At 40.5% G+C, this 15,741-nt stretch overlaps 1 protein-coding gene and 1 long non-coding RNA gene across 3 annotated transcripts in view; both read left to right on the top strand.

Moving 5' to 3' along the window:
- UBL3 (ubiquitin like 3) overlaps positions 1 to 15,741 on the top strand; it is a 55,124-nt gene that overhangs the window by 20,591 nt on the left and 18,792 nt on the right. The gene's annotated exons all lie outside the window — the stretch shown is intronic.
- LOC117610867 (uncharacterized) lies at positions 2,706 to 15,545 on the top strand. The gene is made up of 2 exons (XR_004583028.2): positions 2,706 to 6,553; positions 6,767 to 15,545. It is a non-coding gene; the product is annotated as an uncharacterized LOC117610867 (long non-coding RNA).

Raw genomic sequence — 15,741 nt, forward strand, 5'->3', positions numbered from 1 at the left:
TATTCATAGAGTGCTACTGGTTGATTTAAATCGCTTACAATGAATATTGAATACGAGTAGCCGATATCATGCATAATCGATGTCTGTTTAAATAAATTCCTTCGCGTTTACATTCGAATGAATACTTCGTCTAAAGTCTAAACGGGATACTTTGTATCTACGAGCAAGTCAAGGCCGTGACTTCAGTTATTTGCCAGTTTACAAATTCTATTAGCAGCGTTGACGCGTCCAAGCGTTTTCTAATGCTTCCTTCTTCGCTTGAATCGAGAAGCATCTTTGCAATTGCAACGCCTTTAAAAGTCCTTCGTTCAATTTTTGCATGGAACAATAACCGCTGGATCAAATGAATAAAATGAATAGCGTTAAATTTAGAAAATGTCAATTTTTCAGATCCGTTATATCCGTTTCGCACGTGCCGCGTGTTTTCCATCAATTAATATCTGGCGAATCGCGCGGTATTTTGACACATCGTCAACAATACGCACCCTCGTGTCCCTTGGAAGCTCTGTTTCACGCCGCGTTGCGCTTCGTTTGTCGTCGGAAATTGAAATTTTCGCGTCGATCCGCGTGTCCGAAATATTAATGGATCCGGAAAAACCTGGAGATAATACCTGGTGCTCGCGTCCGAGTGCCTTAATCAACGAGCTCCGTTCATCCGCCTTTTATTTTCCTTTTACTCGCCCCTGCATTCGCACCGTTCTCTCTTTGCCTCCGATTTCTCGGCCATTTCGATCCCGACGTTAGTTCGGCGAAACGAAACCGCGATAAAACGCACGGTTAATTCTCGATTTCGATGCCCGACCGTAATCTTCGGCAAAGAGAGGAACAGGGAAACAACTTCATTTCCTGTTCCACACCTGAAATCAGGAATTCTGGTGGAGGCTAAACAAAGACGGTAATTCGGCGGCGAAATCTTGGGTCGTGGTGATAGCGGGAGGAACCTCATTACACTTGGGTTAAGAGAAAATCAGCGGGGAAAGAATTTCGCCTCGAGAAACGTTTATTGAAAATTCAAGTTGCCGCACGTAATTTTTATATAACTCGAGACCATCATTGATACAATTTTTTCCCCTCGATTCCATTAAACCCTGTTACGATTGCAAATATTTTGATCGGTGTTGGGATAACACAACCGGGTGGTCCGTGTTGCAAATTGTCTTCATGAACGTTCCTCGAAATAGCATGGTTTCGTTTATAACAAACATTCCATTGCACGAAGCGACAGTCTACCTCTGTGTCTCTCTTTCGAAACGCGGTTAAAAGAAAAAAGGAACGAAAGGAAAGTGCGCAAGATGTGGCAAAAGAGGAGTACGAGAGTCGACCATGATTCTGTAGCGTGATATCCAGCTAACGGAAGAACACGGGTTCCGTTTCTAATCCCGGCGTAACAAGCGGAATATCTCGCAGCTTTGCTCGGCTTTCAGAGTTACCAAAAGTTGCACCACAGTTTTGTCTGTGTTTGTCGCTTTACGTGCATGCGTGTCGGTGAGCTTTTGCCTCGTTTTTCCTATTGCGGATAACTGTTCTTCCTGGAAATCTTACGAGAAAACACGATCGTGGTTAGGCGAACATCTTACCCTGTAACGAGTATGCTAGAAATTAATTTTGTATTCATTTTTCAAGGGAAAATTTCTAGAAAAGATTCTGAAATCAATTTTTGATTTTTGAATACGAACCGTGACACTGTGCGTCGCGCGGAAGCAGTCGGGTTGCAGCAAGCAGGCGCTCTCTGGCTGCCGGGTGGTCTGACGATATAACATGGACGCGAGCGAGATAGAAAGCTCTGGGTGAAAGGGTGGCGGGGCAAAGTGCACGTATCGGAGAGTGATAGAACGAGGGTGGGAAAAGAGGGACCAAGAGAGAGAGGGAGCAGAGACGAGCGAATGTTACGATCGATCGGCACTCACCAAGCAGCAGGGGTTCCCCCTACATAGGGTGTCTCTAAAGCTTGGGGATAAATTGGTACAGTGTGTTAATGGGATTAATTACGTGAAAATGTATGAATCTCTGTTACGTGCTTTATTACTCCTTTATGATCTTCTTAGAAATTACATTTATTAGAACTTATTATTTTAAGGCACATAAAGTTGCAATATTATATGTACTTTATGCCTTTAATGATCCTCGAATGTTCAAGTTGTAATTACAACGAAGGTTATAACTTCTACTACAACTGCAATTCAGGTTTATCGCATTTGAATTGTAAGTTATGTCAGGAATATGACTTGGTATAAAGTAAGGAATTGGAAGGGTACAAGCTTCCAAAGATTTACACCTTGAAAACAAGTGACACTTATTTTAGTTATTAATTTCCATACGAGTAGTTATCACCTGTTACTGGTACTTTCTTTTACAATAATAGTAGCTTCGACATTGAAACAATGTTATTTAACACGTTGAATGCCATGGGGGTCACCAGTGATCGACACCGCACATTACACATGCCTGAATAATTAACAGAAAACATTATCTTAAATAATATTGCTGGTGTATAAATAATGTACCTACAATAAAATAGCAAATAGAAATAGAATTTGAAATTATAAACACCCTAACGCCGTTCAGCGTGTTAAATAAAACAACTTCGACAAATTATTTCCAGCTGTATTAGTCATATATTTAACCGTCATTTTCTGTTCTGTTTCAGGTACGTACAAACTCCTGATCCTCTATTTCGTAATCCAGCTTTCAGAACCCAGGTTCGTATAACCTTTTTCTTACAACTTGACCAAATTAATACATTGTATCAATTTTCCAATCTTATCGGACACCCTGTATATCTAAGTTCTTCTGCACCCTGCACTACCACCACCACCACACCCTCGCCCCTTCTTCTTTCATCCTGCTCCCTCTTTCGACTGCTCGCCATAGCTCGACGTTCACCGTCGCTTCTTTCTTCTTGTGTGTAGCTCTTTGCCCGGCTCTTGTATTTCTTTTTCTGTGTTACGTACCACGGCTCTTTGCTCTTCGAAGTCCAAGAAGTTCTGTGACGAACGACGGACATAAGCAGGAGCAGCTGTTCCCAACAGACGTCGCTTTGCTTTTCTCTTTCGATGTCTATGCTCCCTCCTCTACTACCCGTTTCCGATCTCTTGCGGTGTCCCCATTTTCTCTTGGAAGAAACATCCACCTCCCTTTGTTGACGAATCGTAACGAAGTCGTAATGAAAGGACCCTTGCAGTCGGATCAAAATTGGCACTCTACGTTTTCAACTAGCCCTAGTTTACATCGATGGACCATTAGTATGCGGTGGAATTACTATACCAGGGTACACAAAGGAGGGAGATAGGTAAAAAAAAATATTCGTGGACAGAAAGCTGAAACGTTGGCGGACTAATTCGCTGGGACAGCAGGGAATTACCAAATTCTGCGGTTTTTGCTGTTTTCTCGGCGGCCTGTGTCGAACGGGACGCGTAATTTATTGGCGAGCGTATCTGGGGCGGTTTTTGGTTCAACCTTCGTGCTATGGATTAATTTTGAATAAACGCACCAGTGAAATGTTTGATACGTGGCCGATTGGAGAGGATCGGGTTGACCCTGTTTAAAGAATGAAATATAGATTACGTATTTGCGATGAAATTCTAAATTGCGGGAATAATGATAAAAACGTGCCCGATGGAGAATGAAATCTTTTATCCTTTTTACATTTCAATAAAAATCCACTCGATTATATTGACTCGATGATCATAATCCGTTAATATTTCGTCCTATAATTGCAATTATCCGATCGTTATTTCATTTCCCAATTTAAACGTTCCACTTAATGCCTCTGGAAATTAATATAATATTAATGCTATTTAGGATCCTTTACGATTTTTTTTTTTTTTTTCGAAAAGCTTATTCGATTAATTTGAAGGACGCATAAAATGCAGTTTCAGTCCATCAAGTGAGAGCTTCAGGGTTCGTGCAACGGTGCAATCTGCTTTTTGTTTTCTTTCCTGCATGCGTCAACACGCACCGTTTGCACTTGCAACGTTCCGTGCTACGTCATCGGGTATTTCAACAGGGAATAAGTGTCGGCGAATAACGGGAATCGATAGCTTCTCTAAGTAATGTAACGTTCCTCGATGTTACACACCACAGGTGTTTAGATACAAACTAATTTTGAGTCGCAGGTACATGGATACTTTCACACGGAGTGCATCGCGAATGCGAGACCTTGCACGAACATACGTGCAGCATTCTTTAATACTTTCGCTACTGACGCATACATTGTGTTCGGTCAATTGTTTCAATAATGGATGGTGGACAAAAATCAATGAGTAATAACACCAAACAACAATAGTTCTTTTTTAAGAGACAAGAATATGACGCACCATATGTGGCATATGAAAAATTGTTGGATCGCATTTTCTTATTTCATAAATCATTTTTCAAGTAAGTAAATGTGAATCGCGGAAGCGCTGTGCATGGCTTCGGATCGTTTCCTAAGAAAGACGTATGTAATGGCTTCTTAGAGTGTCCGTTGACACTGGATTCACCGAGATTGTACGAAATCTCCTCTCCGTGGTACTTTGGATTTCCGTAGTCGTATCAGAAGCTTAGAGCGTAATCCATTTACACTTTATTGGGGCACGATGCGGCCTCTGGTCGAACGTATTTCTGCCGCCATCGTATAGTGGCTGGAAACGAGGGAACGTTGTTTGTTCCTTATTATCTCGTGAAATATTGCCCTCTGGAACTTCGTTACACCGCGATATGTCCAGCCATAGACGAAATTATGGCCTCCTCTTTGCCCACCTTTTCTTCCGTCAGCCACCCCAAAGTTCCTTTCGAAGAGAGATCAAAACCTTTTCCAAAATCAATCTTTTCAACGTGACGCCATAATAGGTATACTCAAAGTATCAGACTAGTAAGCTGCGCTCCACGATACGAAACGCCTCGTTATTGCAACTTCTTCTCCAGGATATTCCTGGAAAGTTGTTGAACAGCGTGAAATCGATTGAATCCTGCGATAGAACAAGCAGAGAAGTTCACTTTGCGAATTTTTGCCACGGTTCGCTGGCTGTTCCTTAATTGGTACTACGATAGCTTCGATCGTTCATACTTCTTTTTTCTTACTTCGCTTTTATTTGAATCTTTTTTTCTTTTACATCGATCTGCGACGAGTTTGACCCGGTTCGACTGGACGGCAATTCGAATAGCGATTCTTACGGTAGAAAAAATCGAAGCGTGTCTACACGATGAAATATTTACCGGTTATATGCAGGTCGAACCTCGTTGTTTTTCTGGAATCGAAGTTTGTTTAAACATCGACTGGTGTTTGCAAATGTAACGTACAATTTAACGTGGAACATGGTTGTATAAATATCTTTGCTAGATACTGCTGTATCCGCGTGCGTTCTGGAAAATAGATTGTATATTCAATTTCAGTATTTGACACTTTGCAGTACAGTTTAAATTGACAACAGATATCATTGAAATAAATCCAGCCATTGAGCGTAATCCGGTATTGTGTTTTTATATTGAATTACTTTATTCTGTTGGCTATTCATTGTATTTTTGTTTGGTAACAATAGAACTTTTTGTAGTTTTTTTGTTAGTAATCAATTAATTGGAGTATCAATGGTTGTTGTATCTAATTGCAAGAAAATAATTTGGAGTTAATAATATAAATATTAATTGAATATTAAGTGAATGTTTTAAGAAAATATTAAAATTATCCTTCCATAATTTCCCCGCTGAATATAAAAATTTATGCGATCATCAAATAACTCAAATTACCATCTACTAATTTGACAATGAATAATTTCTTCTCCGTTTTTTTACGGGTTCCGTAAAAGTTTTAATCTTTCTTTTGAATTTTCACAATTGTATCTGGGAATTCGAGTTGAATCAAGCTATTAAAATAAAGTTAATTGTTCTTCTGCGTTAACATTGGAACGCGTTCAGAAAATGAAGGAAATACAAACAGGTCGAGCAAAATAATTATGAATTAAACGAACGTATTTCATGAAAGTCGGTCAATGTTCACCATCAGCGATTCGAATAGTCATCGTTTTGGTTCATAGAACGTCGTTATTTCTTAATTCGATAGGGGAAGTTAAGAAAGGTCGGGTCTAGGTCGCGTGCCTAGATTCGCACGATCGAACACACCCCCGTCTCGTGATATCGATTTTTAATGAAACACCCCTTCCCTCACAATCTTACGGCTTCTCTCGATCGTTTGGCATAATACCAACCCTCGTTGGCGATTTTCGTGAAGCAGTTGCAGTGAAAAAAATACAATTTCTTTTTAATCGATATCAGCTTAAAAAGAGAATATAAAATAAATAATTGATGCGATATTTACACAAACGAAGTACGTTTGCCATTTTTGGAAATCGTTCACCTGTTTAAAAGGAAGCACAATTTTTTCAGCGCACTCGTTTATGTGAATAAATGAAAAGCAAAACAAAAAGGTGAAATATAGGAATGTTGTTTTAACAGCATCGATCGTGAACTTGGTCGAGAGCACGCGAGGAATCTGCAGTGTTGAATTATTCGGGCGTTAAATGGTGTAGGAACTATTAATCAGCCACCAACACCTTCGCCGGCATTAACACGCTTTCGTGTATGTATTTTCATTACGTTCATAATCTACAGTTTAGATGTTAAACTCCCGACTATTTTCATAACCTTCATTTTATGGATCTCTCACATTGTACTATGCGTTACTGTGATCTTGACTTTCAAAACATTTCACGAACTCGTAAAATCTTGCGCGCTGTTTGTTGTCATTTCCTCTGAAATATATCTTTTATTTAAAAATTATATGGTTTGAAAGACAGGAAACGATGACAAAGGATGTCGAACGTGTGAACATCCTCAGTCACCGAACACTTGATCCTCTTTTTCACCATCCTGCTTGCAGTGTCACACGATGCTTCCAAAAATGACTCGATGGATGTCATCTTTCATAAAAAAGAGAACAAAGGATTTCACCATGAAGAAAAATAACGTTTAACCCTCGAATAGCATTAGCCGGTTCAGTCGCGACTAGACATTCAAATTTCTAAACGTCAGCCTTTCATATGTATGAAAATATAAAATTTGGGTCAGCAAAGCTTTGCCAAGGAAGAGGTAGCTAAATTAGTTCTATTTATTCAAAGATAAGTCAAAGCGTTAAAGTGAAATTAGTCGGTAGAAAGTAGAGTCGGCTAAATACAGAGGCGAAACTGATGGAGCGTATACCATTTATCGCGTTTCGTCAAAGAAACATGCATATTCAAATTTCTTCGTCTGACGTTAAACAGTGGACGATGAATATTCATCGCTCGGCATTTCACTCGCAGCTTCGATAAACGCAAACGGGTATCGCGAATTAAGTCGCGAACTACGTGCTTATAATCGCGATCGAAGCATCGCCCTTTAACGAACGTTTCAATAACGCGGATGCATTGTGAAAGTTCACCACGCACGTTGCGTGACGAAAAATCTTGTCAACCCTTACGATACCTGTTTCGTGGTCGATGTGTATCGGGTTCTTCGTGTTTCCTGTCAGTCGAGAGTTTCCGCAGAATTCGGGTCGCAATCAGGATGTATGAAATTTAATATCGACGCTCCTGTTGCGATGCGAGTCTATCGGATTTGCATGTGATAGCTGAAAGCCCTTGTTCAGTGCTCTTTCGCTTTTACTATCGTACAGAGAATCGAAAATAGACGCGCACCGTCAAAATTGCAAATTTTCATGGAGATCTAGGGAACACTTAGCGCGGACCATGGTGATGTCAGTCCATGATCCTAATTTCTAATTTTTCTCTTCAACGCGTTGACCGTGCCAGTATTAATTACGATAAAACGTAAAATTTTCCATTTTCCGCTAACCCAATAAAACAGACAAGAGTAGTTATATTTCAAATACAGAAGATTAACGTTGTAGACGTATCTCGATTATCTTTTGTTCGTCGTCGAGTCGTTAGCTTAATCCCAGAGGAACGTTCAGGCTACGCGTGATCACAATCTGAACGGGAAGGAACAATGTAAGTCGTAAGAGAAATTAAACGTCGATATTCGTTATCGAAAGCCAGCCGAGTGGAGGGTCTGCTGGCGGTAATTAACTTCGTTCGATCGGCAACGAGGCTGCATTGTTCTCGTGGAGTTGGAAAAACGGCACGGAGACAATAGACCGTCTAATAGATCGATATTCTACGTGAGAGGTTTCATTGATTTCCCGGGGAAAAACGCGTTACTCCTCGTTCCGGATAAGACTCGGTCAATCATCTTCAACTTTGAACTGTAATCACTATGTACACATCACGGTCTCGATGTGTATTTCGGTCAATCTTATTACACGGGTGTAATCGAATACACCACGGTTAGCCTAGAAATTTCTACGGCTTTTGAACCTAGTTTACAAGCCTTGTTGGTACCTTTTTTATTTTCTGACACGAGGCTACACAGGAACCCGGAATGCCGCAAAATTACAACCTGTTAACCCTAATTGATCCCTGAGTTTTTGTCACCACTCGCGGCTTATTAGCAACGCTTCTAGCTCGAGTACGCTTGCACCTAAACACGCCGATCAGAACAATTGTATTATTTTATTCTTGTCGCTTGAACGCCTTGAAATGGATCGTCGATTGTAAGCGAGATCGCGATCGAGGAACGTAAGAAACGTCGGGTCACAGTTAACGCGTTAAAGTGGTATTCCATTTGCTATATTTAGAAGATACCTTATTTTACATATCGCAAATGAATGTTAGTATTAAGAACTATATTTAATATCGGCAATATTAAATTGATAATTGAATTTACTGGACCCGATGAAAGGATCGATCGATTTCACTTTAAACACGTTCCCTGATAATTCAACTCCCACTTTCAACAATATCAATTACTTAGAACTTGCCCATCAGAATATTATTACTCTGCTTCGTAATTGAAATATAACACAATTAATTTGATTCTATTCTTGGCAGAACAAACCGAACGGCCTATCCGATCTCCAAACAAAGGATTTTTCAAATTTCAAAGATGTCTAGACACAGATTTGTTATCGGAATATGCTATCGCGATGGGATTCAATCGCACGACACCGGTTATTGTAACCGAACAATGGGAAAAAAATGAACAGTAGTCTGGTCAATTTCCTTTCTATCGTTTTTCAAATGTATCGTCGAGAACGTCGGTTAGCTAAAATGCAATATTTCAGAGTACCCACGGAACAGTACCATTATCCGAATTGAAAAACATCGCGGCCGCAGATAGGCCAATAGGCAACCTGAAGAGTCAGTAGTTTCACTTTCTGGCTGGTTTCCAACGACCCGGAGACCTGAATCCCTGTTACATGTCGATCGATATACATATTCTTTTTTAGCGAGGGAAATCGTCCGTTATATCTTGATCACAGATTTATTCGTGCCATTTTGCAGCTTATCGAGGAACACGTGATCGGAATATAACGGCAGCCAGGGATATTTATTGGAAAACTTTTTTGTCTTCTTGCCTCTTTAAGCAGCTTATTCGTGACGTACGAATGAGTCAATATATATACCGTTTACGGATACTTTCGTCATCGTGACTTTATTGAATATTTATTATTTTCATTTTTAACAACATTTCGCGTGTCTTGTACGTTACCGAAGGGGTTAGATCACGTTGATGATCGATGTACAATGTCCTAAGTTTGTAGCAAACTTCGTTTGGATTATATTGAAATTTTCATGAAATAACAAGGTTTCGTTACCTTCGGATTCTTATAGAAAGCGCCAATTTTTCACGTCATCACCTTGAGGGAAATTATCACTCGTTACGAGACCTAGCCGACTCGTTGTTGGCGAGCTTCGTCCAGTGCAGAAACATTCATACAGGATGGGACAGCATTAGTATTTATTAACCTAAGGTCGTCCCGTAATTGACGTAATTACCACCTCGAGATATTCCGCGAAGATTGGGAAAATTACTTGTATCAGTCGTACACACCCTGCTTCCAAGTTGCTAACGACGCTTTGAATTTGATTAACCGTAATTGAACGACACCTTTTTGCTATTTCAAAGCTCTCTAATGTAAAAGCAATAATTTCTTAGTTTTCTTTATTTTTATATGTTACTTAATCAAGCGTTCGATACCCGGGCGATCGATTAATCAGGTGCAGGATTTATTTTAAAGTGCCACCCCGTTCCCTGATAAAGTTCGATTCCCTGTTTCGCCATTATATCCAGCGGATATTGGGGTCGCACGCATTGCCTCTTCTATTTCCAATTAACAATTAACGCACAATTTATATGATAATGCGACGCGCGAAGAACAGCTCACGTCGCCATTCAATTATCGTTCGTTTATCTTTTTTCCCGATATTTGCCCGTAATTTTGCGCGCATGCTAAAAGGACCTTAGGTAGCAGGCATATCGACCAGGAATAACAATTTTTAATTTATTTAGAGGAGCAATATTGCACTCATGGGACGGCGGTCTGCTACTTAGGGTAGATATACTACACTTATGGGGTTGGTACTGGAGATAGCAACTTGCCTCTTAGAATCTGTACTTATGGGGATGGTGAGTTTTGGAAAGGTAGAAATCTTGATGCTAGATAGGGCAATATCTATACTTACGAGGTGGGAACTGGGAATAACTTTTGCCATTTAGAAAGGTAGTTTTACCATTTAGGTGATACTGTATTTATGAAATGGAAATTGAGAATAGCTTTGTCAATAAGAAAAGTAAAACTCTTCCCATTTAGATAGATAATACTGTACTTATGGGATAAGGATTGAGAATAACAACTTTCACTATTTAGAAAGGTAGAATTCTTGTCACATGATCGATACTACAGTTATACATAGGATTATGACTAGAAATGATGATATTTGCCGTTTACAAGGTGGAAATCTTGTCGTTTAAACAACAGTATATCTAACCAAGAGCTAATATTTACGAGTACAGCTGTCCAGGGTACAATCGGTGTTCATTAATCAAAACAGAGGGTAGGTTCTAAATCCAAATCACAATTAGCTACTTCGCTCGCGAGTTAATAGCACTCGACGTCGGTAGCCACTTTTCGAGCCGTTTCTCTGCTAGTAAACGACATTGTCGTCCAGCGTAACGATAAATCAGACCTAGTCATCATTCATAGCCGTTAGTTAACGATACGGGAACTACAATTATTTTAATGGTCCTGGCTGTCGACCGGCTGGGAATCCTGTCTCGCTTCGCCTCGCGTGGCCATCGATGTTCCGCTACATCCAACCCTCTCCAACACCATCCATAATCTCTGTGGCTCGCAGCTAGATGGAATTTATTGATAAAACGCTACCGTGCGTACGTATGCACCCCTGACCGAGCGGCGTCAGTAAGTCGTTTCGACGGGAACACGTGTACCCCTGTTACCGGTATCACGCTTCTACCCCCGAACACGTTACGACCACGCGTGTGTCCTGTATACGTGATCGAATTGAAACAATTGCTTGTCCACCTCGATACGTCATCAAGATCGGTGCTCGCAATTCGTCTAATTTACACGGGTGTGACAATAGAATGAAATCTGTCCACACTTTACGATTCGAACGAAAGGTTTTTATTTAAGTAGCCTATGATTTTTTTTTTTCCGAATAAAAATGAAAATAGCGACAATACGAGTCCAGCTTTTAAACTGTCCATACGAAACGTCGAATGCATTCTTTTGTACCTCCTTCGGCATACCATTTCCGTCAATTGCCGCTTTCCGTTTCGTTGGAGCCGCGCATTCAGATAGCATCGGTTATAATACCCATCACGCTAAACGTTTTTCCTAAGCGAGCCTCGTGAAAGCAATCTTGAAGGTATCTCTCGGCGAAGATGCCAAACGTAATCTTCTGGACGCATCGAACGTTGAATGGCACAGCGTGACTTCCACGCAGCACGAGTTGAAAAATTGGTCGCTCGATAGAAACGACTCCTACATACGTGTGTAGTCAGCTTCCTGTCGTTTCGCGATGAAAAGATCCATTTGCTGCCGGTCGACTCGTTTCGACTCGGGACGACCTGAAAGCACGGATGTTGAAGGTATCACCGAGTGTTTACCTGGCCAGGTGTTGGTTCGTTTCGTGGAAAAATGAGATACAGGGAAGGTGTAACCCGAGTCGCTGTAAATCTGACCTGCTCGTTAAGTTGGAACCATTTTGTTGAAGTTTCCACGAAAACATCCATGTACGATCCACGTTGTACGATTTGTTCTACCATTTTAACTCGTCAGTTCTGAAAATTATCGGATCTACCATAGAATTGATCAGATATTGAGCATCGTAAGAAGTGCATGGGATAATATAAGGGTAGTTGCATCTGAATGCATTGCATCTCGCGTCTGATCATCTGCTGATAGTAAATGCGCTTAGGTTCGTTAAAAATCGCAAGTGCATTCGAATGGAAAGATCACGAGATATTCTCATGCCGATTTTAACGGAATATTTATAGTGTTTTCTTCGCTAAATGACTTTAAAGCGTTTAAGTTACAGTATCCGTAAATCATCATTCGAACACGAGTATCAAAAGAAAAAGCGTAGAATGAAAATGATAAAGTGTTTTCTTAAGCTTAATCAACTCTAGTTAATTATAATAAACCGTGTTCGTAGGGATTATTAACATGGTCTGCAACAAGAGAGGAAGATAAAGAATTTAAAGTGGAAATATCGCGTTTCACGGGTCATTAATTCGTCTTTGTTTATATCACCATTATCCAGCGAGTCCGGTATCTGCAAATAATATGCCATTGTGCTCAGATAAATCAACTTTATCGCACACGACGAAAGGATTTCCATTTTTTCTTGATAACAGTTTTGCGCCTAACGTTGCCCACCTTTTCGTGCTCCATTTCGTGTCGCGCTAATAATTCCTCGGGAATATTAGTCTCGAAAGATTCCGAGGCGAAAACGTTTGGCTTGCTGATAGCAAATAGAAGCGTGTTGTCGGCCAGGAAAAACTGACCTCCTTTGAAACATTACGGGGGAGTCGCGTGAAATATCGTCGGAGATATCGTGAAAACGCCGTCGTTCATTTCGACATGGATCCCATTGTCTTTTCTTTTATCACCAAGCCATCGCGATATCAGCCTGTGAATGCCGGCGCTGCTTTATTAGATCCGTTTGTTTTTTATCAATCAACGAAAAAACCGCGTCTGTTCTGTCGGTTATTAATATTCGTTGCGTTGATAAAATCGACGCCAAGTTTTGATATCCGTATTTCGAATCAACGATTCAGATTAAATAGTATAAAATTCAGAAAATGATTATTCATTACGGTGGCCGTTGTTTTAAAAACGAATTACATCACTTCTTTCCTCATCAATTTACACATAATAGAGGAAAAGCGTTTGGAATTTCCCAAAGTAATCTCTGTTTCGAGTCGCATTCTCGTTCCATTCTCTTCATTTACATGTACCTAACTAGAGAAAATCGGCAAGCTACTCGCATCGATGGACAAGGATCGCGTGTAACACGGTTAACATCGATGCGATAAAGCGTTTCTTCAAAGGACCTCGCTGGTAAACGACCAAAGCTCTTCCGTTTCACCGTCTACAATCCAATTATAATTTGAAATCGGCCACGGTGGGAGAGCTCGATTAAAGGGGCGTGCTTTGTGCGTCGCTAACAAGTGGCGAAAATCCACGCCTCGTTAAAATTACGTCAAAGGGATCGCATCCCCCGTGTCGAAAATGAATTCCTTGCTCGCTGTCTCGAGAGCACGTATAAACGAATTCGGTGCCTCTTCCCGTAGCCGTAAAGTCGAGACACCGGGAAAAGTGTGTCTGAAATTTGATGCGAATGGGGTGCTTCTGGTGAAAATTTAACGGGATCATTATTTCTGCTCAAACTATGGAACAACTTTAACCTAAGTTGAATCTAAGATGGCTCTAATAATCTTGAGTTAACAGTTAAGGGGTTACGCCACTCTGAAACAAGAAAAAATAGGCATATTTTGGGAATTTTTTTTTTTTTAAATGATGGAATAAATCCAAATTCTGTAAGCATGCCTTTATTTTACAACTAATAAACTTCAAAAAATAATTCTTGTACAGTGATTCAAGTCAAACTATGGGCTCTGCAGCATTTCTTCGATTTTGTAGGGCTAAACCAGCAGCTTTTGCAATTTTTAACTTATGATAAAAAACCAAAATATTTTCGATTATATATGAGAACAGCTACCGAACTACGTAGGATTTTTTTGATATATTCATTTTTGCAAAAAGTGGCGTATTTTTTAAGAGAAAATGTAAAATTTCAAGAAAAAAGCATCAGAAAATTATTTATAACAAAAGAACTATGCATTATAATAAAAAAAATCCTGCGTGGTTCGGTAGAGAATTTAATTTTGATACTGTTAAATTTTCAAATCGATTGATGATGATCTGTTTGATTTATGAGTCCGCCCAGTTTGAAAAATGCGGTTTCGAGAAAACTGCGTTTATTCTTCAGTAATAGCAGTAGCAGACCGGAAGGGGCTGCGCCATAATTCGAAATTCGAGTAAATTTTCCCACCCATAATCTTTTGCCATATCATTTTTAAGATATTAAGGCACCTTTTAAGCAAAACAAAATTTTGATTTTTTCAAAATACTAAAGTGGCCTAACACCTTGATAACTTTGGATAAAAATCTTAGTTACTATGCCAATGATCCCTGAGCGGAGAGCCGCGTTGGATATCCAACGGAAAGCGGTGAACTGTTCAGGACATCCTCCTCGTTTCTGACGGAAGTGTGTCGGCGTTATCTCGACCGAGCCACGTTCGACTCGTGGCGACTTTCGTCTGAATAACTCTCGGTATCTGGTTGACCCATCTTGGGAAACGTACGTAGGAGCGGAACCGGAGGATGAAGTGGACTCGCAAGACGCAGCCTCGGCGCCTCCGCAAAGGAAACGCGAAACGAACGCACCTCGACTTCCTCGAAGGATGAACAGAGACAAAGAGAAGGTCGTGCCACGATCCGACGGGGGATTCGAGCAAAAAATAACCGCGATTCCGATCTCGTTGTTGTTTCTCTTCGGAGGAACAAGAAGTTAGAGAGACGTGCCTGAACGCACCGATTCGAACAACTTCGCGAACGTTTCAATTTCGGACCGACGATTTTGCTGCGTGCTCGGATTCCTGAATTCGAAGGATAATGGACCTCAACATCGTTTCTTGCACCGTGTTTCACACTGATTCGAGCAGAGAATAGAATAAAGGATTTCTGGTTCAGAATGCGGCACTTAGGTAACCGCTGAGGGGGTTGATGTGTTGGAATGAATTTTTTCTTGCTGTAATATGTGGAGAACGCGTGAAAGAAATATCAATTTCCTTTTTACATTTCTAATCGCAAGAACTATTCTCATTCGAAAACTAGACTTTCATCCGTCCGGTGGCACAAGGTCCTTGTAAACGACTTCGATCGATAAAATTGTACGTTGAAAATGAAAGAGAGAAAAGAGGGAGGAAAAATGATGAAAAGATGAAATTGTCTTTTCGCGAGAAAATATAAAATTGTTATACACGTTCAAATTAAGAGGCGTCGCTGGTGTAGAACATTAACATCTGGCAGAGCACGAAGCCCGAGGAAAATATAATAAAGCAAACGCGACTGTGAAATAAAAAAATAAAAATAATAAAAAAAACCTACTACCGTGCGAATGCCGTATGAAATTATAATTGCATTGAACCGACGCGACGGAGGCGCTGGTGTTTCTCATTTGTTAAGCAAGTCGCGCATTGACGTCACGCGGCTACGAGAAGCAGAGCCAAAGCAACGGAAAACGTGTGGCTCTTTGGTGAAACGAAACTCGAGCATGTTCGTCGGGGATGACGATGATG

The sequence above is a fragment of the Osmia lignaria genome, chromosome 10, assembly GCF_051020975.1.
Source record: "Osmia lignaria lignaria isolate PbOS001 chromosome 10, iyOsmLign1, whole genome shotgun sequence".
NCBI classification, from domain to species: domain Eukaryota; kingdom Metazoa; phylum Arthropoda; class Insecta; order Hymenoptera; family Megachilidae; genus Osmia; species Osmia lignaria.